Source organism: Macaca nemestrina, chromosome 16 (genome assembly GCF_043159975.1).
Source record: "Macaca nemestrina isolate mMacNem1 chromosome 16, mMacNem.hap1, whole genome shotgun sequence".
Lineage (NCBI taxonomy): Eukaryota > Metazoa > Chordata > Mammalia > Primates > Cercopithecidae > Macaca > Macaca nemestrina.
Window position 1 is genome coordinate 22,386,395 of NC_092140.1, and position 24,559 is coordinate 22,410,953.

The following is a 24,559-nucleotide window of genomic DNA, read 5'->3' on the forward strand; positions in this document are numbered from 1 at the left end:
GTTAGATGTATTAAATGCATTTTTTTTTTTTTGAGATGGAGTCTCGCTCTGTTGCCCAGGCTGGAGTGCAGTGGCGCAATCTTGGCTCACTGCAACCTCTGCCTCCCTGGTTCAAATGATTCTCCTGCCTCAGCCTCCAGAGTAGCTGGGATTACAGGCACCCTCCACCAGGTCTGTCTAATTTTTTGGATTTTTAGTAGAGATGGGGTTTCACCATTTTGGCCAGGCTGGTCTTGAACTCTTGCCCTCAGGTGATCCACCCGCCTCGGCTTCCCAAAGTGCTAGGATTACAGGTGCGAGCCACTATGCCCGGCCTTAAATGCATCTTTGATTTAGGATATGTTCAACTTATGATAGATTTATCAGGATGTAACCTTATCACAAGTTGAGCAGGTTCTGCCTTTTAAACAAGGGCAAAAGAACTAAAACGTAAACAGCTTCTAGAATATTGAACTTGTAACTCTTTATCTATTCCATTATAGTGTCAACATTCAGCAATGCTGACAGGAAAGCTATCTCCTATTTAATTAGAATCCTTATATTTCAAACTCTATTCCTCAATTCTTGGTGCTGGTAAGGAATGCATCCTTTATCAGAGCTAGATTTACCAATGGAGTCTAGCTTCTCGGCTTCTCACTTGCAGGGGGCCTTGGGAGGGATCCCAGCATTCTGTTACATGGATGTATATTTTCATAACATTTGCAAAATTAAGATATTTTAATTGTGCTTAGTTGGATTACTATCACTCATCCATACTTACTGTTATCATGCTTTCCCTTGGTGCTAGATAGCAGGAGAATGGTCATGGGCATTTGTGGATCTGCTAAAGGGAAGTCAAATGTTGAATACATGTATTTTGGTGTGGTGGATGGTGGACATATTTTTATAGTTCACAGACTCACTTCTATGTGTAGTTCAGTTGTTGCTAGTTATCCCATGACAGGAATTGTTTCCAGGAGTATTACTACTTGGTACCCACTGGTGACTTACCTAGTGTCATGAAATAAAGATGTAGGACCAGATATTGTAAAATCAAATAAGCTTGTCCTGTGACACTTGCCACTGGACTTACATGGGAAGTGGGAACAAATAAGTGTTGAAGGCTTTGCAGATGCCACCTCTGCTGTGAGCCCTGTACTATCAGTCATGGTCAACCCCACTGTGTTCTTCGACGTCGCCGTCAACAGCGAGCCCTTGGGTCGTGTCTCCTTCCAGCTGTTTGCAGACAAGTTTCCAAAGGCAGCAGAAAACTTTCATGCTGTGAGCACTGGAGAAAAAGGATTTGGTTATAAGGGTTCCTGCTTTCACAGAATTAATCCAGGGTTTATGTGTCAGGGTGGTGACTTCTTATGCCATAATGGCACTCTGGTGGCAAGTCCATCTACGGGGAGAAATTTGATGACAAGAACTTCATCCTAAAGCATATAGGTCCTGGCACCTTGTCCATGGCAAATGCTGGATCCAACACAAATGGTTCCCAGTATGTCATCTGCACTGCCAAGACTGAGTGGTTGGATGGCAAGCATGTGGTCTCTGGCAAGATGAAAGAAGGCATGAATATTGTGGAGGCCATGGTGCACTTTAGGTCTGGGAATGGCAAGACCAGCAAGAAGATCACCATTGCTGACAGTGGACAACTCGAATAAATTTGACCTGTATTTTATCTTAACCACCAGACCATTCCTTCCGTAGTTCAGAAGAACAGTCCTCCACCTCTTTTGCTCGCAGTATCCTAGAATCTTTGTGCTCTAGCTGCAGTTCCCTTTGGGTTCCATGTTTTCCTTGTTCCTTTCCATGCCTAGCTGGATTGCAGAGTTAAATTTATGATTATGAAATAAAAGCTAAATAACAAAAAACAATGAGGGTTGAAGTGTTCCGATCCAGAAGCTGATCTATGAAAGATTTTTCTATTTGTCAGACTCATAAAATTATAAGCAGAGAATTGGTTCTCATCAACACCTAATCCAACACCTAATCAAAATGGAAAATATCCCTTATTGGGAATATTTGATAATGTAGCATATACAATGATCAGTGTATCATATATTTTTTTTATTGTTGGGGGAATTATACAATGGAGAATTGATCAGAATGTGTTTTTATAGGGCACAAACCTGTGGGTTCTAAAAAAGCACATGTCTGTGTGAAGTCACGTTTTTGAGCATCCTAAATTCATTTTTTAAAAATTCAATTGACCATCCTAGAAGGAAGATTGAATTGTCTCTCTATTCTTTCTCTATAAAGTTACACAGAACCATTGTCATATGATGAGGCAAAATATGGAACATGTAAAGGTATACTACACAGACAATAGAAATATTTTTTGAATTTTTGATGTTTGTGATAGTTGTCAGTTTTTTAAAATTTTGCAGTTTGTTGTAATTTCATTTTTCATTCTGAAAATACTGTTCTTCTGAGTAACTAATTTGTTATTCTTTTCCTTAAGTATCCCCCAAATTATACGTTTAACAGACCATTTGTATTTGCCCTTCTGTGCTATGTAATGATATTTAAAGGGTCTTACCAATTTAGTTAAAACATTGAGACACTGAAAACATTTTTTGAAACTATATAGAAACAGCATAAAATTTTTCATATGTTGTATGCTCATTTCATATGCTCATTCCTTTTTTTCTAAGAACAACAATCTTAGTTTTAAAACTATTTCTTTGTGTGTTATATTCTGAACACCATTGCTGTCCAATAGAACTTTGTGTGATGATGGAAACGTACTATATCTAGACTGTATAATATGATAGCCACTAACCATATGCACTGGAAATGTAGCTGGTGAGTCTGAGGAACTAAGATGACAACTTTATTTAATTTACATTTACACAGCCAAGTGTTTGGCTATGTAACACAGTTTATACCTTCAATCAACTTTGGGATTAATCCTTCATGTCCTATCCACATTTCTATCTAGTCACTGAGTATGGATTCTATGTCTCTATGAAGTAAAATCCTAACTCATAACTAATATAACACGTATTATTCAGAAAAGTGTGTTTTATTTTTCAATATCTCTCAAATCAAATATTCTTGTATTCTGATTATGTTGTAGACATTTTTATAGACAGGTCTTATTTATTTTGTTTACGTTTTGCAGATACTGGAAAGCTTAACACAGTTTTGTGGAAATTCCCCATTAAAACATGCTTTTCAATGTGTAAAATCAATCAACTCAAGGATGCTTTATTTTGGGGAAATGATGCATGGAATCCAATCAATAATGACATTCTGTTTGCCTAAAAGTTGTGCTTACTAAACTGAGCTTGGCAAAAGTTTGATACATTCAATAAATTGAGACTTGGTGCTATATCAGAATTAACAACTCTTAGCTAGATACTTCATATATTCTACAAATATAGAGTGATAGACAAGGCAGATGCAGCCATGACCTGCCCCCTGGAAGATGACTGTTTATACCCAAGAACAATTCCTGGAATGTAACAGGAAACTGCACATGACCATATATCTAAGCTGGGTATTTCTCTGGGCTTCCTGTTAGAGAAATGACGGATTTTCACTCCCCTCCAGGCACAGAAGAAAATCACTCTGAAAACCATACAGAAGAAAATACGTATTTAAAACAAATGTGACTTCCCAATATCTGATTCTTAACACAATAATCTCTAGATAGCTATTGAAACAGTAGGAATTGGAAATCTAAACTAAAGCTTCAGAAAAATTAGGAGCAGTCTAGAGTTTCAGTATATGCAAAATTATTCTGAAATTCAATAGTAGTGCTAAACAATCTCTCAATCTTTAGGCCCACAAAAATTTACAGAAGTTTGCAAATTTGAGTCAAGACATTTTTCCTTCTTACTTCTTTATTTACATAATATGCCTATGTTTTAGTCTACTGTTTTCATGCTAATGATTGAAAAATCACAGTTATTTTTCTATCAAATATAGTACCCTGTATGCATATGTAATGTTAAGTATTGTGTTAAAACTAAAATGGTTAGGCAAACATCAACATATTTTTGTGTCAGTTAACTGTGTCCTTGAGGCAAGTGGATGATGAGGCATTTTTTTCAATTTTCACTTAGAATGAACCCTAGCGCTGGGTGCACACCAATTCAGCTTGCTTATAAAAAGGGACACTTATAAAAACCCAGAGTAATAAAAGATTTTTTAGAGGCTCCATTTTGCTTTATATTTTGATATTTGGGTTCTCAGCGTGTAAGTATTTGCTCATTTTTTGGGCAGGGTTCACAGTTTATGTAGAGATATAATTACTTTCTAAAACTTCTGTGTCCCTATAAGAAAAATCCTGACTTAGTGTTTATGTAATGGATTTAAAGGTTTAAAAACATTGTTTCCAATATAATTAAATGATAACAAATTTTGGAAGAAGAAATGAATATTTGTCAAGCTGAAGAAGATAAAGCCACCTAGGATTATAATGTCCGCTTTAGCAGTGGAGTCATAGTTTTATGACTGAGAGTTAATTCATGGACCATGAAAAAGTAAGGTTAAAAAAAAAAACAGAGAAAACACTATGAGAAAACCTCAGGAATGAGAGTGTTTATAATGTTCTTTCACATGAGATTTCAAAGTTATTTAAAAAGTTATAAGGAAATATTATGAACAACTTTATGCCAATGGACTCAACAAAACAGATAAAGTGAATAAATTCCTAGAAAGGTAAAAACTACTAAAGTTCACTCAAAAATAAATTGATACACAAGTAACCCTACCTTCACTATAGAACTGAACTTTTAGTTACCAGCCTTTCTGTAAATACAGTTCCAGGCCCATAAAGCTTCACTGGTAAATCCTTCAAAGCATTTAGAGAGGAAATGCCATCTACACACAGGCTCTTTCAGAACATTGAAGAGAACTGAAAAGAAGAAACACTATCTTTAGCTTTATAGGCAGTTACGCAAACTTCTTGTAGCACCCTTTCTTCAGATGGCCTGGACCATAAAAATATTCATGGAGAACTGTCTCCCAAAATATACTAGCAGTGAACACTTGGAAATTAAAATTTTTAAAAATTATTTTTATAATCCCAATACAAGTTGTTTATGTTTAAGGATAAATCTGAAAAGGGTGCAATATCTGCACACTGAAAACTACAAAACATTATTGAGATTTTTTCAAATATTTAATAAATGAAGACATATGCCATATTAATGGATTGGGAAACTCAAGTATTATTAACATATCAGTTCTCCATAAATTGTTCTATAGATTTGACATTGTCCTAATTGAAGTCCTGGAGGCTTTTTTATAGAAGTTGACAACCTGATTCTTAAATTGATATGAAAATGTAGAGAACCTAGAATACCCAAACTCTTTGAAAAAGAACAGTTAGATGGCTGAAATACTTGTCTTCAAGGGTTAAAAACTATAGTAACCAAGACAGTGTAGTATTGGAGTAAAGATAGACAAATTGAATCATAATACAGAATAGCATCCAGAAATACACTCACACATATTATCAATCGATTCTTGAAAAAGTTTAGAAAGGACAGTCTTTTAAAAAATTAATACTGAAACAAATGGATATTCCATAGGTAAAAAATAAGAAAGTTAAGTATAATCTTACCTCATACAATTTCAAAACTTAACTCAAAATTTATCAGTGACCTAAATATAAGTTCTAAAACTATAAAACTTTTAGAAGGAAGCACAGGAGGAAATTATCATACTCTTGACTTAGAGAGTTTTTAGCTGTGATATCAAAGCATGATTCATAAAACAAAAATGTGATAAATTGGACTTCACTAAGATTAAGATCTTCTTCCCTTCAAAAGACATGGTAAAAGAATGAAAAGACAAGCCTCAAACTGGAAGAAAATATTTGCAAATCATGTGTCTAATAAAGATATGGATCCAGAATATTTAATGAACTCTCAAAATTCAGTAGGAAAACAAACAAAAAAGGCCTGGTTTTATGGGCAAGAGATGTGAACAGACACTTCACTAAAGAAGGCATATGGCTCTGTACAATGTGAAGACACAGCTAGAAGACACCTTTTATGAGCCAGGAAGCCAGCCCTCACCAGATACTGAATCCGCTTGGAAACTGGACTTTCCGGTCTCCTGAACTGTGGCTTACTAGAAACGTTGTATACCAGTTGTCAGAAAGAAGGTCCAAAGTTACCGGAGAATGATCATGGCCTGAGTGGAGTGCTGAGGGAAGAGGGCTGGAACCCGTCAAAGAACTCACAGGAAGAAGCTGAGGCACAGAAAAACAAAGCAGCAAGAGTGTGGCAAAGATTAATCCCTGAGGAAATTGGAGTCCCATGGAAAGGGTAGGTAGAGGTATTTGTTTATTCTCACATCCCAGCGGTAGACTGCTGACCAACGAATTGTCAGAGAACCCCTCAGTCCCTGTGAGACCAGGCACTGCTGTGAGTGGCAGTTTGTGAACTTCTGGAAAGCAGAGCACAGGGCAGCCATCTTGTACAAGTTTGCTTGTTCTCCCTTCAAATGCAAGGTGAGGTGATGAGTGCCATTTGTGCTGTGCAAACATTGTGGACCACTCTCCTGCCAAAGAAATCTCAGCTCTTGTTTCTCTGCATCACTAGATCCCCCACAAACATTTGTCAGAACCCACTCTGACTGTGGCAGCCACAAGGGGCTGGCAGCACCCTGGGGAGCTGTGGAATCCCCGGAGATCTAGCTCTCAGCATGGGCTTCTCCTAGGGGAAGGGGGATTGCAGACCCTTTGAAACAAAGGAAACCAGATTATCTGCTCTTTCCTGCATGAGAGCCCTCCTGCTTGTGACCAGACAGTGACCGGGACTCTCCCAATGGAGACATGGGGGTGGTGCTAATCTCTGAAGCAGGGAAGGGTTGTTCTGCTCCAGCAGCAGGCAGCACTATTGGCCAGGAATTAACATGGAGAGGAAGTCTTCTCCTGCTCCCCCTGTCCACTGTTATGGACACAACTGTGGCCTTTCCTACTGGGAGTTGGCATGGGTGGACTTGGAGAAAGTCCTTCCAGTGCCATGCAGGGTGATGTATCCCCACTGAAAGTGAGCCCACTGGCCCAGGCTTGCACAAAGGGAAGGATTCATCTCTCCCTTTCTATGCAGAGTGGCAGTGTTCCTGCAGTGGAGTGCAGACCAGCTGAGGGTTGCCTGTTTTGGGTTGAGGAAAGAGGTTCCACCCTGAGGTCATTTTGGTGGTAGTTGTGGGATAGGCATTTTTCACAGACCTCAGTTGCACTGTGGCCTGGAAGTAAAAGACAGTACTTATGTGAACTGAAATTTGCAAGCCCTGGGATGGGGTCTGATAGGGAAGTGGATCATGTTTCTGCCTGGCAGGATGAGAAGCTGATGCAGCCCCCTCTTGCACACCCCCTACAAAGATGTCAGAGCATCCCACCAGGAGGCACCCCCACAACCCCTGTCAAGATGGGTGATTTCATTCATTATTGGGGTATTCGAGGAAGAGCCAGCTCTTACTTGTAAGTGCCACGTACTGGGCTGGAGACTGAAATGCACAACCAAATGAAAAACCTGCTGACAGAAGGGCATAGTGCTAAGGAGCTAGATAAACTTCTTGAGACATCCGCACTCCTAGTCCTGCGGAAGATAGTTAGTCGGCTTATACACTCAATAAATTGTTACAACGACCAGAATTTGAGAAAACTACTTATACAAAAGTTATCTACAACCAAGGAACTCACAGGGAGTCTTGGTCCCCTGAAAGTGCCCAGACTTGAAGCCAAATGATGACACACAACATACATTACAGTTACACCCTCAAGGGAGAGGATAATAAAAACTTAAAAGTCCAATCCAAATGAAAGCACATTCAAATATAAGAAGTGATAGCTTCTTCAAATAAGAAGGAATCAGTGTAAAAACTCTAGCAGTACAAAAATACCGTGTGTCCTGTGAACTTTGAAAGGAGAGAAGGTGAGAGAGGAGTGAGAGTTGAAAAATTACCTCTTGGGTACATGTTTAATATTTGGGTGATGGGTGCACTAGAAGCTCAATCTCCACCATTAAGCATGTACTACCCATGTAACAAACAAGCACATGTATCCCTGAATCTAAAACTAAAAAAATAAGACAGAGTGTTTAGACACCCCAAAGAATAACACTAGATCTCTAGCAATGGATCATAAGCAAAATTAAAACTCTGAAATGACAGATAAATAATTCAAAATATGGATCATAAGGAAGCTCAATGATATCCAAGACAAAGTTGAAAATCAAAAGAAAGAAATTTTGAAAACAATTCAGGAATGAAAAATTTACTAAAGAGATAGATATATAAAAAAACAAACAGAACTTCTGGAAATGAAAAATTTATTGAAGGAATTATAAAATATAGTAGAAAATTTAACAACAGAGTAGCCCAAGTGTAGGAAAGACTTTTAGAGTTTGAAGACCCGTTCGTTGAATTAACCCAGTCAGACAAAAATAAAGAGAAATGAATTTTAAAAATGAACAAAGACTTCAAGAAATATGGGATTATGTAAAACACAACCAAAACTATAAGTTATATGCATTCCTAGGGAGAAGAAGTAAAAAATAGAAAATTTGGAAAATGTATTTGACAGAATGATTCAAGAAAACTTCCCAGGTCTAGATAAATAATTAGATATATAGATACAGGAACTTCAAAAAACATTTGGAATAATCTTTGCAAGACAAGGCTCATCAAAGCATATATTCATTAGACTATCCAAAATTGTCATGAAGGAATACATCCTAAGTGCAGCTGGAGAGAAGCATCAAATCACCTATAAAGAAATCCCATTAGACTAACAGTTGACTTCTCAGCAGAAACCTTACAAGCCAGAAAGTACTGGGGTCCTATTGTCAGCCTTCTTAAAGAAAAGAACGCCAGCCAAGAATTTCATATCCTGCTAAACTAAGCTTCATCAATGAAAGAGAAAAAAAATCTTTCTCAGATAAGCAAATGCTAAGGGAATTTATTACCAATACACTGGCTCTCCAAGAAATGCTTAAATGAATTCTAAACATAAAAGTGAAGGAAAAGGATGTACTCAGAATTATTAAAGTACGCATAAGTAAAAAGCTCACATCCTACAAAGCAATCATACAATCAAGATTACAAAGCAACCAGGTAACAACATTATGACAGGAACAAAACTTCACATATCAATATTAGCCTTGAACATAAATGGCCTAAATGTTCCAGTTAATAGGTATAGACTGGAAAATTGGACCAAACAAAACAAAACAAGATTCAACCATTTTCTGCTGACAAGAGACCCACCTAACAGGTAAATACACACACAGACTCAAAATAAAAGGGTGAAAAAGATATACCAGGCAAACATAAAACAAAAACAAGCAGGAGTAGCTATACTTATATCACACTGAAGAGACCTTAAATCAGTAAAAGTTAAAAAAGATAAGATTATCACATAATGATAAAGGGTTCAATTCAACATGAAGATATAACTACTATAAATTTATATGTACCCAACAGCAGTCCACCCATATTCATAAAACAAATCCTCCTAGACCTAAGTAAAGAGACAGAGAGCAGTAGAATAATACTGAAGCCTTCAAAACACCACTGAGAGCACTAGGCAGATCACTGAGGCAGAAAATCAACAAAGAAACTCTGGACTTAAACTGGTTGCCAGACCAAAAGGACCTAATGGACATTTACAGAATATTCCACTCAACAATTGCAGAGTATACATTTTTCTCACCTGGGCATGGAACATTCTTGAAAATAAACTATATGCTTTGCCATAAAGCAAATCTCAATAAGTTTTTTAAAAACCTGAAATCATATTGGATATCTTTTTAGACTGCAGTAGAATAAAATTAGAAATCGATACCACCAGAAACTCTGAAAACTATAGAAACACTTGGAGACCAAACAACTTGCTCCTAAATGATCTTCAGGTAAATGAAATTAAGGCAGAAAAAAAAAATTTTTGAAATGAATAAAAATAGAGACACAAGATAGCAAAACCTCTGAGATATAGCAAAAACAGCACTAAGAGGAAAGTTTATAGCATCAAATACCTACATAAAAAAGATAGAAAAAGATTAAATTAATAACCTAATATCATACTTCAAGGAGCTAGACAAAGAAGAAAAGAAATAAAAAAGATCAGAGCAGGACTGAGATTGAGACAAAAAAATACAAAGGATCAATGAAATAAAAAGTTGTTTCTTTGAAAAGATAAACAAAATCGTTAGACTGCTAGTTAGACTAACAAATAAAAAGAGAGAAGATTCAAATAATATTCAACATAGTTCTGGAAATCCTAACCAGAGCAACCAGGCAAGGGAAAGAAATAAAAAAAAAAAATCCAAATTGGAAAAGAGGAAGTCAAATTATCTCTGTTCACTGAAGACATGATCTTATACCTGGAAAACACTAAAGACCCCTTCAAATGACTCCTAGACTTGATAAATGACTTCAATCTAGTTTCAGGTTACAAACTTAATGTACAAAAATTAGTAGCATTTCTACACACCAATAACGTTCAATCTCAGAAGCAAATAAAAAACTCTGTCTTATTTATAGTAGCCACAAAAAATTAAATAAAATACTTAGGAGTACAGCTAACCAAACAGGTAAAAGATCTCTACAAGGAGAATTACAAAACACCAATAAAAGAAATAGTAGATAACACAAATGGAAAAACATCTCATGCTCATGGATTGAAAGAATCAATATCATTAAAATGGCCACATATTCTAAAGCAATATAAGACTCAGTGCAATTCCTATCAAATTACCAACATCACTTTCTACAGAATTAGAAAAAATAATCCTAAAATTTATATGGAACCAAAAGTGAGCCCAGATAGTCAAAACAATACTAAGAAAAAATAACAAAGATGGAGGCATCACATTACCTGATTTCAAATTATGCTACAAGAGTATTGTAACCAAAACAGCATAGTACTGAAACAAGAGTAGACATATAGATAAGTGGAACAAAATAGAGAACCTACAACAAAATGATCTTTGACAAAGCCAAAAATATATATACAATGGGGAAAGGAAACCCTGTGAAAATTGGCATATGCTGAAGAATAAAACTGGATCCATATTTCTGACCATATAAGAAAATTAAATCAAGATGGATTAAAGACTTAAATGTAAGACCTGAAACTGTAAAAACCCTGAAAGAAATCCTAAGAAAAATTCTTAAGACATTGGTCTAAGCAAAAAATTTAAGACTAAGACCTCAAAAGCAAATTCAACAAAACCAAAAATAGACAAGTGGAAGTGAATTAAACTAAAAGTCTTCTGCAGAGCAAAAGAGATAATCAACAGAATAAACAGACAACCTACAGAATGGGAGAAAATATTTTCAAACTGTGCATTGAACAAAGGACTGATATCCAGGATTGACAAGAAACTCAAACAACTCAACCAGAAAAAACATAATCCCATGAAAAAGTGGGCAAAGGACATGAACAGATAAGCACATTACTAGATGCTCAACATCATTATTCGTTAGGAAAATACAACAAAAATATGCAATGTACTATTTCTGCAAACCCATTACAATACCTAAAATTAAAAGGAATGACCTTATCAAGTGTTAGTAAAAAGATGGTGAAACTGCAAACGTTACACATTGCTTATGGGATATAAAATGGTGAAACCACTTTGGAAAACCATTTTGGCAGTTTCTTAAACAGTTAGATATACCTGCATATAACTAAGCCATTTAAATTCTAGATATTTCTGTAAGAAAATGCAAGCCTCAATGACCCGTACATTAATGTTCATAGTAGTCTTATGTGTAACAGTTAAAGCCAGGAAACAATTCCAATGTCCATCGACTGGTGAATGTATAAACAATTTTGGTTTACACAATAAAATACTACTCAGCACTAAAAAGGAATACGTGCCTCAATGCAGATAAATCTCAAATAATTATGCTGTCCAGCAAATACTGGATAAATACAAAAGGTACCTCAAAGAAGCAAATGATCGGTTTTGAAAAGTATGACAATAGAAACCAGGAGTTGTTGGGGGAGCAAATCAGATGATGTTACTTTGCTGTCTCTGCGAATGGCGTCAGTCTTTATTCATTTGCTGAAGTAAAATACTTGGACATCCTCTTAGACTTATTTTCTCCCTTGTTCTTTCATCCAATTAGTTATAGTTGCTTTTCTCTCCTATATTAGATATTTTTGAAATATATCTTATTTCTGTCTTGTTTTCTCTCGTTCATTATCCACTACTTTGGTCAGCCCCCAATTATTTCCTACCTACGAGTACTTTGTAACCATTCTCTCTACTTCCAGTCTTCTACAGTCAATCTTCATGCAACAAAGGGAAGCAGTTACCTGAGGGCAGGGTACCAAGCACCTACCACAAGTAGGAAAGAGAAAGTTCTAGCTATAGGCCAAGTGACAAGAGCTGTAGTCTTTGATAGAGACCATGTTCAGCACAGCCATTGCTGAATCATGGCCTAGAGGGAAATGGGGGAACAAATACTGACTTCACCTTCCTCTTCCTGTTCAGTCTCCTGCCATTGTCTTTTATTGGACAAACCAAAACTGGAAGCCAGGGAGACCAGTTGATGCAGTCCACAAAGGTCAGCCTTCCAGGGCACAAAGCAGGGTGGAAAAGAGATAGAGTGGATTTGGAGAGGCAGAGACTTTATCAGTTCATCCTTCTAAAACATAACCCTGATCATATCATTCCCCGTATGAAAATAGCCTTGTGCATGTTTTGGGGCAGGAGCAGATCTTTGCCCCTTCCTTCAAAGTTGAAGGGTGATACTTTGTTGTTATCATTAATATTTATTTGTAAGAAAAATTATGTGCTGAACTGGATTAATGATAACCATAATTTATTAAGTGAGTACTAGGTGACAGGCACACTCTTAAGTATTATATATATGTAGTTTCATTTAATCCTCTCAATATCTCTGTGAAAGAGTTGTTACTTTCATTATTTTACTGTTAAGGAAGCTTGTCTGACTTTACCATGGTGTTGCATTACATATACATATCAGTAATCTTACATGAATTCAGTAACACTTATAAGGAGGAAGATGTGATAAAGCAAAATGACAAATTAAATAATACAGATGATTCCACTGCCTTTCCACAGTCAACACTGAGTAAAAATCTAGAGTGTATTTATTTTTTAAACGTACACTAACTAGTTTATCTGGTACTCAATGGAAGAAGCAAAGTAGGAAGAAAATTGGCAATTATGATTTATTGCAAGATAGTATGCTGTTTTCCAATGTGGCTCAATTTGCGTACCTTATTTTCGTCTTATTCACTGACTTTGAAACCTAACCTTTTGATAAGCTGGCTCCACTGTGAAGAATTAGAGCCTAGACTAAAACCCAGGCTGATTGGCAAAGTCTTTCTGATGATCAACCCTGTCTGTGCTGCTCAGCACTGTTGTATACGGCCTGGCTAAATAAAAGGATAAAAGCTGCCAACTTTTTTTTTTGTTTCTCCTTGCAGAATTGAGAGCTCAAGATTATTTCCCTTTCTCTCAGTTTGCTGTTGCTTAATATTTTCAAATGCCTGCAACTTGAAAGGCAATGAAAATTGTATATACCCTGCCATTGTCTTTTGTTAGTATGATTTTTATGAAAGGGTACACTTATAAAATAGTATTCATATTTTAGAGTGTAGGATATGTCAAATTTCTATTGGATATAAAAAGTTTATTTCCATAACTTATACAATATATGTCAGAAAAAATGCTAGTATTTTCAACACTGGTGGCAATTGTTTTCTCTTTGTTAGTTTTCTTTGTCTAAATATTGTGCAGAAAAATTTAGTAACCATAATCTAACACTGATAGGGATTCAAATACATCCATTTTTTAAAGCAGAAGATACTTTTAAAAAAAGAAACAATGAATAGTACATTCTAATTGGAATAATCATATATTTTTCTTTGAGTCCATATTCCTACTTTCAAAATATCTTTCTAATTCATAAGGCACATCAACTTATATTATTGCTATTTATTTTTAAGCTTTATCTTCTGTATTAAATGAAAGAGTCATGTATTTTTTAATTTGAATTTTGAGGGTGCCTAGAATGTTCCTGCAAAGAAATACTCAGCAATGACTGCTGAATGAATGAATTTTCTAGATGACAGCCACCATCTAGATTTATTTATTTTATTCTGATTTTTCAGAATTTTCACTAATTTCATTTATAGTTGACCTTGAAAATCTATACTATTTATATATAAGAAACGATATAAAATTCTAATATATAGAGTTATCATAGTTATATATATATATTTATATATACATTATTTTATGTTTTTGAGATGGAGTTTTGCTCTGTTGCCCAGGCTGGAGTGCAGCAGCCTGATCTTGGCTCACTGCAAGCTCCGCCTCCCAGGTTCACGCCATTCTCCCGCCTTAGCCTCCTGAGTAGCTGGGACTACAGGCGCCGCCACCATGCCCGGCTAATTTTTTTGTATTTTTAGTAGAGACAGGGTTTCACCATGATAGCCAGGATGGTCTCGATCTCCTGACCTCATGATCTGCCCACCTTAGCCTCCCAAAGTGCTGGGATTACAGGTGTGAGCCACCGCGTCTGGCCATCATCATTATATTTTTATACTTTGAAATAAAATGTGTTTATTTTAAGCAGAAAACAACAATAAGAGCAACAACAAGAAAACTATCAATGGCATAAAGCAAAAAGTAGCAGTAAGTGTTCTGTCGGGTGTGCACAGAATTTTTTTCAAAGTTTTTGAGTTAGCAGTTTAAACTTAGATTATTTGAAATAAAAGTTGGGATTTCCAGATTTTCTTAAAATCTGAAGATAAGCCAACACTTCCTCTCTTCCCAATGCAGCCTTTTAGACCTGGCCCTTGGCACCCTCTGGTTCACCACTGACCCCACCCCTCATGCAGTGCACGCATTTTCACTTGTAACTGGCTCCAGTCATTATTTATACCACTTGCCTTGAGACTGAGAGTACATGAGAAGAATAATCAGATTGAATGGTTTTAAGGAAATCAGTTTCCGGTTTATCAAGTTCTGGTATTCTTTCCTAAACTAGTCTGACTGAGAACCTGCCTGAGTTCATGATAACCCTTCTTCCACAAGGCGTGTCCTCTCCCATCGCGCATCTATCCATGGAGTAGGGCTTTGGGGCATACAATTTATTTCAAACAAGCCTCTTGTAAGGATTAATCAGAGCACCACAGAACTCAGGAGCTGCTTATCCTTCCTGTATTCCATTTTTGGGTTCTTGGAGAAGCCAGGCATAAGAAAGGAGGTCCTTATTTGATGCTTTAAATTCAGATAAATTCTCTAATAAGGTTGTGAGAACAATGTTTATTTTACTCATTTGCTAATTAATTAAACTTATTTTGAACAAATATATGATTCTATTGAGGGAAAGTCTCTCTATTCATGCAACTAGAGTATTTATAAGAGACACCGAACTAATAAAAACATACTTATTTAGTTTTTTAAATTTAATTCTAAAGAGTCATCTTTAGTCAATTTTAATTTTCTTCTTATTTCAGATTGCTTTCCGGGTATGATTTAGCAATATATACCTTTCTCTTTTTTAAATAAAGAGGAAAAAAATTAATTATAAAGTCCAATGAAATTAATGGCTTTAGCTATAACTTTGATACTCAATTATTATTTTTAATTGTTCCTCACATCTGCACACCAGAGGACCACTACACTGTGTATTATCCTTCTCAGTCTATATATAACTTAAAATTGTAGCTACACAATTTTTACACATTATTACAAATTAAGTATCCATCTTGGACAGTGTTTTTTATTTATATAATTCCCTGAAACACCTATTATGTATATTTGAATTGAAAATGGTGTTCTGAGTTTCTGTTTTTATAAGAATATAAGTCTAATTTTGTTGATTCATTTGACAGTGAGGATGGTTCTATCAATTAGATATAATAGGTATTTTCTGTAAATCATGTGAGCTAAAGCTGCAGTTCCAAGTTGTGATGAAAATATATTTTAAAAATGTAATAGTATAAAACTTTTATTAAAAACATATGTGCAATTAACATTATATTTGCAAAATTAGCAATATTTTTATTTTCTCAACTCTTCTGAGTCTTTTGGGGTAAACTAAGTATTTCCAGGTGAAAGAACAACAGAACTATTTAATAATCATTTGATAAGTGTTGGCAAAGGCTTTTTTATTTTATTCCTAGAAATTGAGTAAGGAAATGATAGGACACAAACAAAATTCAATTTTTTTTTTTTGAGACGGAGTCTCGCTCTGTCGCCCAAGCTGGAGTGCAGTGGCGAGGCACGATCTCGGCTCTCTACAACCTCCGCCTCCTGGATTGGATGGATTCTCCTGCTTTAGCCTCTCTAATAGCTGGGATTATAGGCGCCCGCCACTATACCCAGCTAATTTTTGTATTTTCAGTAAAGACGGGGCTTCGCCATGTTGGCCAGGCTGGTCTCCACCGTGTGATCCACCCGCCTCGGCCTCCCAAAGTGCTGGGATTACAGGCGTGAGCCACCGCGCCTGGCTCACAAAATTCTTTTACGCTTAAGGTGGTTTCCAATTCTTTGCTTTCAACAAATTTGGACAATAACCTAATAAAGTAGACAGCTGATAGCATATTAAAAAGTAACTTTTAAGGATAGATGGTTATGTAATTTTGACAGATAGCTCATAAACATTTTAAAAATTTAGTGACACTCCAATAACAAAACTTGTTTATATAATGTTTCTCAGTGCTTACATTAATTAAAATGAAAAATTGCAACAGAATTGATACTGACCCCTTTATCAGTTTGGCCAGATGAAATATGGAATAATTGAAAAAAGGAAACCTAATCCCATCTATGTCATATAGGAGATGCATTCACAGTAAAATGTTGTTTTATACTTATTATGATTTGTATTGTATTTATGTTGTTTTAATCAATTGTTTATAAAATATAGATTAAAATTTATATACATGTATTAGTTATAGAAAAATCTGATGCATAATCATTAAAATACTTTGTGATTTTTAATTTTCAAACATAATACATTACATAAAAATAAAGTTCAACAGAGAAAAGGAATGGAAATACAAGTTAAAGGAAAAAAAGAAAATGTATACAATTTCTAACTGTTAAAGATGAACTTTTCTTTGTAATGGTGATAGTAAATAACTTATCATTAAAGTGTTTAGCTTCCACTTGATAAATTTAAAACCATGATTTAACTGTTTTGTTAAAAATGTTTTATTTACAATATGCTGAAAAACATATGCATTGCAATTATTTAAACTCGTGATGAAAAATTTTAGATGACTTAAAAATACGTGAGGGACGCATAGTTTTTCTGAAACTACTTTAGGGGCTATATGAGCAAAACGTTTGTTCCTATAACATTTGAATTTGTAACTTCTGCTCTAAGGTAGGTTTGTGTACATAACAGAAAACGTCTTCACTTGAGGGAAACGGTTCCAGATTAATTTAAATTAATCTTCAGTAACTGGGACTAAATATTTAAAAGAGCCTCTGTAGTCAGAATGCACCCTGCTTAGTGAGAAAGAGAAAAACTCTAAGAGAGGCGTGTCCAATCTTTGGGCTTCCCTGGGCCACTTTGGAAAAATAATTGTCTTGGGCCACACATAAAATACACTAACACTAATGAGAGCCGACGAGCTAAGAAAAATCGCAAAAATAAACCTTCACAATTTTTTGAGACAGTTTTTGAATTTGTTCTGAACTACATTCAAAGCCATGTAGGGCCACATGCGGCCCATGGGCCGGGGGTTGGACAAGCTTGCTATAAGACATGAAGTGGATTTCAACAAACAAGGTGCACATGTTTCACAGCTAAATGAACATTCAATTCATATCAAAGAATGGAAAGAAATTAAAAGTTCTCACTGTGTACACTGAAGTTTAAGATGCTATAAACCTTAGAGGGCTATCAACAGGTTTACTGTAGTGTAGGATAAATAACCTTAATTCTCTTACATAAATGAATTTCTTATCATTGTCTTCTGTTGAGTGAATTTTAGCACTTAAGATTTGGGAGGAGACAGCTAGCTGATTTAACTTTTTGTGTTTATATTTATAGGTTAGTGTAACTGTATTTAGTTCTATAAAGATAAAAAATGATAAATGTCATAAATAGAAAATAATTGTTGAATATTCAATTGACACAAACTATTTTAATGGATTAAATAACAGACCTTTAATGGTATTGGTGTCTTCCTTGATTTTACTTTTTGCTTTTCTCACTTTCTACTAACCATGATTTTAGCAAAACATATGGAGGGAAATTAAGTCATCCCGAAATGAAGAGGATATTAAAGAAGTAAGGAAGTGACATAAGCTTTTCTCTTTTTTGATAATGCTGTCTTCACATACACCAACTCCAACACAACAATAGCAACAAACTGAAAAAATGATGATGAAGTGTACAATGTTCATGGATTAAGTTAAACCCACAATGAATAAAGGGACTATGCATCACAGCAATGTTATCCCTACTGATTAGCAAATATTCTCAAAAAATCCAGTGCACTCCACAATGCAACTCCTTCTTTCTCCTTACATTCATGACAAAAGGACACGTCAGTGGCGCTGAAAATCACAGGGCACCTTTGCTAGCTGAGATGGAGGAATGTCAGAGCTGTAGAAAGTTGTCCACAACAATAGTAATCTCCACTCCATAAAATGACACAAATTCTGCCTCTTTGGCATATTTTATGAATGGGGCCTGGCTTCCCGTGAGCTGGCAACATGCTCCAGAGTGGGGTTCTACCACTGGTATAGAAGCTTACCTGCCTCTGTTGCTCAACTGTATTCACTTTACAGATAAATAAATGGAGGCTTAAAAATATAAGTAAATTATCCAGAGTACATGATTTGTAGGTGGTTGAAACTGGAATTTTAAATGTCTGACTCTGTGTTCTTTATAAAAATTTTAAAAATAGATTTATAGATTTAGGGGTACAACAGCAGATTTCTTTTTATTTTATTTTATTTTATTTGAGATGGAGTCTTGCTCTGTCACCCAGGCTGGAGTGCAGTGGTGCAATCTCAGCTCAGTGCAGCCTCTGCCTCCTGGGTTCAAGTGATCCTCCTGCCTCAGCCTCCTTGATAGCTGGGATTACAGGCTCCCACCACCACACCCGGCTAATTTTTTTTTTTTTTTTTTTTTTTAGTAGAGATGGGGTTTCACCATGTTGGTCAGGCTAGTCTCAAACTCCTGACCTCAGGTAATCCACCTGCCTGGGCCTCCCAAAGTGCTGGGATTACAGACGTGAGCCACCACACCCGTCACAATGCAGGTTTCTTACATGTGTGTATTGCATCTTGGTGAAGTCTGGGCTTTTACGTTAACTGTCACTGGAATACCGAACATCGTACCCAACAGGTAAGTTTTCCACCACCCTCACCCTGCTCCTACCCACCCACCTTCCTCCCCTTGGTAGTTTCCAGTGTCTAGTGTTCCACCCTGCGTGTCCATATGTACTCATTGTTTAACTCCCACTTGTAAGTGAGAACATGTGTTTGACTTTCTGTTTCTGTGTTATTTCGCTTTGGGTAAAGGCCTCCAATTTCTTCCGTGTTGCTGCAGAAGAGGTGATTTCTCTCATTTTTATGACTAAGTAGTATTCCATGGTATAATTTTTTTTTTTTTTTTGAGACGGAGTCTCCTCTGTCGCCCAGGCTGGAGTGCAGTGGCCGGATCTCAGCTCACTGCAAGCTCCGCCTCCCGGGTTCCGGCCATTCTCCTGCCTCAGTCTCCCGAGTAGCTGGGACTACAGGCGCCTGCCACCTCGCCCGGCTAGTTTTTCGTATTTTTTTGGTAGAGACGGGGTTTCACCGTATTAGCCAGGATGGTCTCGATCTCCTGATCTCGTGATCCGCCCGTCTCGGCCTCCCAAAGTGCTGGGATTACAGGCTTGAGCCACCGCGCCCGGCCTTCCATGGTATAATTATACCACATTTTCTTTATCTGACCCTCTGTTGATGGACACTTAGGTTGATTCCATATCTTTGCTATTGTGAATAGTGCTGTGGTAAACATACAAGTGCAGGCATCTTTTTGATATAATGATATTTTTTCCCTTTGGGTAGATACCCGGTAGTGGGACTGCTGGGTGGAATAGTAGTTCTATTTTCAGCTCTTTGAGAAATCCCATACTGTTTTCAATAAAGGTCGTACCAATGTTCCTTCCCACCAACAGTGTAAAAGCATTCCCTTCTAAGTTTGTATTCTGAACTGCTCTATTATACTATCTTTTATTAAATTTCAAGCTCTCAGAAACCCACAGATCTTATTTGTAAGTTTTATCCAGTTCCACCTTCTGGCTCACCTGTGTCTTGCTTGTTTTGAGGGATATCCTCCAGCCTGAGGCTCCGCAATTCCTCCAGCCTGGGGCTCCACAATTCCTCCTGTCCATCTGGGTACTTTGAGGTATCCTTCAACAATGTCTACCTAAGCACAAAATAGTAAAAACAAAACAAAACAAAACAGGCCGGGCACGGTGACTCACGCCTGTAATCCCAGAACTTTGGGAGGCCGAGGCGGGTGGATCACGAGGTCAGGAGATCCAGACCATTCCGGCTAACACGATGAAACCCCGTCTCTACTAAAAATACAAAAAACTAGCCGGGCGAGGTGGCGGGCGCCTGTAGTCACAGCTACTCGGGAGGCTGAGGCAGGAGAATGGCGTGAACCCGGGTGGCGGAGCTTGCAGTGAGCTGAGATCCGGCCACTGCACTCCAGCCTGGGAGAGAGAGCAAGACTCCATCTCAAAAAAAGAAAAAGAAAAAAAAAAAACCCACAAAAACCGAACATGAAAACCCAAAACAAACAAAAAATGTTTTAAGATATACATAAAATTGCGATTGATCATTTTACATTTTTATTACATGTGAGAACCTTAAAATCACTCAAAAGATATATCTGTGTTAATATTCAACATACATTAAGTGTAAATTACCTTGGGCTCAGTTCTGTCATTCACACTTAGGAAATACTACTTCATGTCGCCAAGGGAACGCAATTCTCCTTGGGACTATATGATGTGGGGGAATTAATTCTGATTTCTTCTGCCACAAGCAAAGTAAGTTTCCAGAAACTTTCTTTACTCCTGAAATCCATGACATATTCAGAAATATTTAGTGCCCTTCATATTCTTTTCATTATTTTTTAAAACAGGGAAAATCATAAAATCTCCAAGTAGCTACAATATCTATTTGTTTATTGCTGCGGCTGTTTCACACTGACCTTAAGAAATCAGGCTCGCTTATGGTGCTTGCTTTAACTAAAATTATTATATTAAGAAAGGAAAAGAAAATCAGCCCCTTGGATATTATCACACAAGAGGCAAAATTGTTAGAATTCAATAATTTGGTTGAAAATTTTAGTAACTAATGAAAAATTTAAAAGAATATTAAAATTTAAATACACAGTGATACATGTTGTGTATTTAGATACACCTGTGTCTGCATTATGCATCTTAGATTTTAAGTCTACACTAGACAAAGATTTTTAAAACTTGTTCTATATAATGCTCTCAATTTTTGAAGATAATAAGATTGAGAGTTCATGTTTCTATATCATACTCTACTTTGACAATTAGAAAGACTAATAATCAGAATCCAATTTTTGTATGTTTCTTAATTGATACAAACCTTTCCACATAAACTCTACCAATTTCTTAAGAATTTCCCTTCTTGTCTAGACATTAATCATATTTGATCATATAGAAAATCAGATAATGCCACATTTTCCAAAAGGTATTTTTTTTTTAAAAGCCTGATCTAATATATTAGCATGTTAGTCAGGTTCTTCAGAGAAACAGAATCAATGCATTATTTATTAATTAATTTATTTATTATTAGGTACTGGTTCATGCAATTATGGAAGCTGATTAGTTCCAAGGTCTGCAGTCTGAAGGCTTGAGAACTGGGAGAGTTGACGGCAAAAGTTCCAGTCTGAGTCCAAAGTCAAGGGAACTCTGATGTCCCAGCTCAAAGACTGTGAGGCAGGGAGAGTGAATTCTTTAATTCTTTCTTGCTCAGCCTTTTCTTCCATCCAGGCCTTCAGTGGGTTGGAGGAGTCCACACTGGAGAGGACAGTCTGTCTTACCCAGTCTACTGATTCAAATGTTAACCTTATCCCTGCAACATGGGAGACTTTTAATCAAATATCTGGGCACCCTGTAGCCCAGTCAAATCAGTGCATAACATGAACCATCACAATTACCTCTGTGTGAATTTCAGCAATGTGCCTATGGTCACTGCATACAATTTGTGCAGGCTGTGTACTTCACAAATTTAGAAAACATTATTTATCAAATTATTCATCAAAAGGTCTTAAAGGTGCAAACATTCTCCCCACTAATTTATGTAAAATTAATGTTTAGGCTAGATAGAGGATTCCCTTTACTATCAAACTATTATAAAAGAGTTTCCAAGTTATGATTTAAAAACTGCTCCCGTCCGGGCTCGGTGGTTCACGTTTGTAATCCCAGCACTTCGGGAGGCCAAGGCAGGCAGATCACTTGAGGTCAGGACTTTAGGACCAGCCTGATCAACATGGTGAAACCCCCATCTCTACTAAAAATACAAAAATCATCCAGGAGTGGTGGCACGCACCTGTACTCCCAGCTACTTGGGAGGCTGAAGTGGAAGAATCTCTTGAACCTGGGAGAGTGAGGTTGCAGTGAGCCATGATTATTCCATTGCACTCCAGCCTGGGTGACAGAGAAAGACTCTGTCTCAAAAAACAAACAAACAAAAAGCAACAAAACAAAACGAAAAAAAACCCTGCTCCTACACAGTTAATAAGATAATTAGGTAATCTTTAGAGTAAAACAAAATTCCCATTTCCTTTAAGACATATTGGAGATTGAGTTACCACTGTTCTTCATTTACTCATTCCTAGCTTAGTGATTAGTTTTTGAAACGAAATTGTATTCTTAATTAAGTATACAATGTTGCAATCTCAAAAAATATATGGTAACTCGTAACTTACAATATTAAAATGCTTCTAAAGGGCAACAACTTAAACATTTCCAAATAGAAAATGAAGAGAAAGAAGGAAAAATTAACTAAAATAATTTTACAGTTATTTTTTCAACTCATTAATAATCAGTTTGCAAGAGAAAAATCTAGTTTAATCAATTTTTAAAATTAGAGTCTCTCTTGTTTTTTTGTTTTGTTTTGTTTTGTATTTACAATAAACTTTTTTCCTCAAACTTGTTTGCCATGTTAAAATAACTGTTGATTTGGAGTTCATTTTGTCGTGAAAATCATTGCACCGAGAAGAAACAGTGTCTGGCTTGCCAGAGTATAAATGATGCGGCAATCTGGAACTGCACCCCTTTCCATCTAAGATAAAAGTTGTTGAGTAAAAATAAAATCATTGATTTTGAATTCAGACAAATGGTTTCAGAAATCTTTGCAAAATAACCTCTTTTAGTGATCCAAAGGGTCTTATGAATTTTCATGGGAATAATATCTAGCAAGTAATTCCAAATTTGATATCAAATTATCTTACATTTTAGTTCCTTTCTCACCTACTATCACTTTTGTTGAAAGATGACCCTAAAATTAACCTAAAAATAATCTGTCCTGCATCTCAGTGATGTGTGTGTGTACCCTCACCTCATGCTCAACATTTTTCTTTCTCTCTGGACTTCCTTACTTTTCTCAAACTAACAAACTATCGTTGTTGTCATTCTGACTTAAGAGGTTTCCTTTATGCCTTTTTCTCATCTTCTCCAAATTCAGTAATGAGAAACTCACGGTTATTTTTTCTTGTCATTGATACCTCATTTTAATTCCCACTGTTATCATCTTGGTACCAGAACTCATTACTTCACAGCAAGATGATTTTAATAATTTCTCAGCTGATCTTTCTTGATCTTGTTTCTGGCCTCTCCAATATTTTCTGTATGCCACTACTTGCTTTATTCAGTTCATCTTTCTACTCAAAATCCATCCAGATTCCCTCATAATTAGTAGAATAGCTTTCAGATTCCTTTAGATTTTCTTTAAGATTTTCCACATTCAGACTGCAATCTACTAATCTAACATGGTTTTGCTCTGTATCCCCATCCAAATCGCATCTTGAATTGTAATCCCCACAGGTCAAGGGAGGGAGATGATTGGATTTGGGGGACAATTTCTCCCAAGCTGTTCTTGTGATAGTGAGCAAGTCTCAGGAGATCTGGTTGCTTGATAAGTGTGGGGCTCTTCCCTCTTGGTGCTCTCTCTTCTTTCTCATCTGTTGTCATGTAAGACGTGCCTGCTTCCCCTTCTGCCATGATTGTAAGCTTCCTAAGACCTCCCCAGAAATGTGGAACTGTGAGTCAATTAAACCACTTTTCTTTATAAATTACCCAGTCTTGGGTATTTCTGTATAGCAGTGTTAAAATGGGCTAATACAGTAACCTCATTGATTGGCTCAATCAGAAGACATTTTTAAGAGCTACTCTGTGCCAGGGGCTGTGCTGGGAACTTGATGTATCAAGTTAAGGAGTATGATTATCGGTCTTGACAAGCTCACAATGCTTCTCAGCCGAAGGACCTTAGAGGCTGGTAATGCTTTCCATTACCCCCTCCACAATTTCAAGTGCTATTTTTTGATTTAATAACTAGTTCATTTA

At 36.4% G+C, this 24,559-nt stretch overlaps 1 long non-coding RNA gene across 1 annotated transcript; it reads right to left on the minus strand.

Annotated features, from left to right (window-relative positions):
* Positions 1-3,032: 3,032 nt before the first annotated feature.
* LOC139359075 (uncharacterized) lies at positions 3,033-20,441 on the minus strand. Its single transcript, XR_011614681.1, has 3 exons — positions 20,255-20,441; positions 4,707-4,849; positions 3,033-3,558 (listed from the first exon to the last, which is right to left on the minus strand). It is a non-coding gene; the product is annotated as an uncharacterized lncRNA (long non-coding RNA).
* Between the last annotated feature and the right edge of the window lie 4,118 nt (positions 20,442-24,559).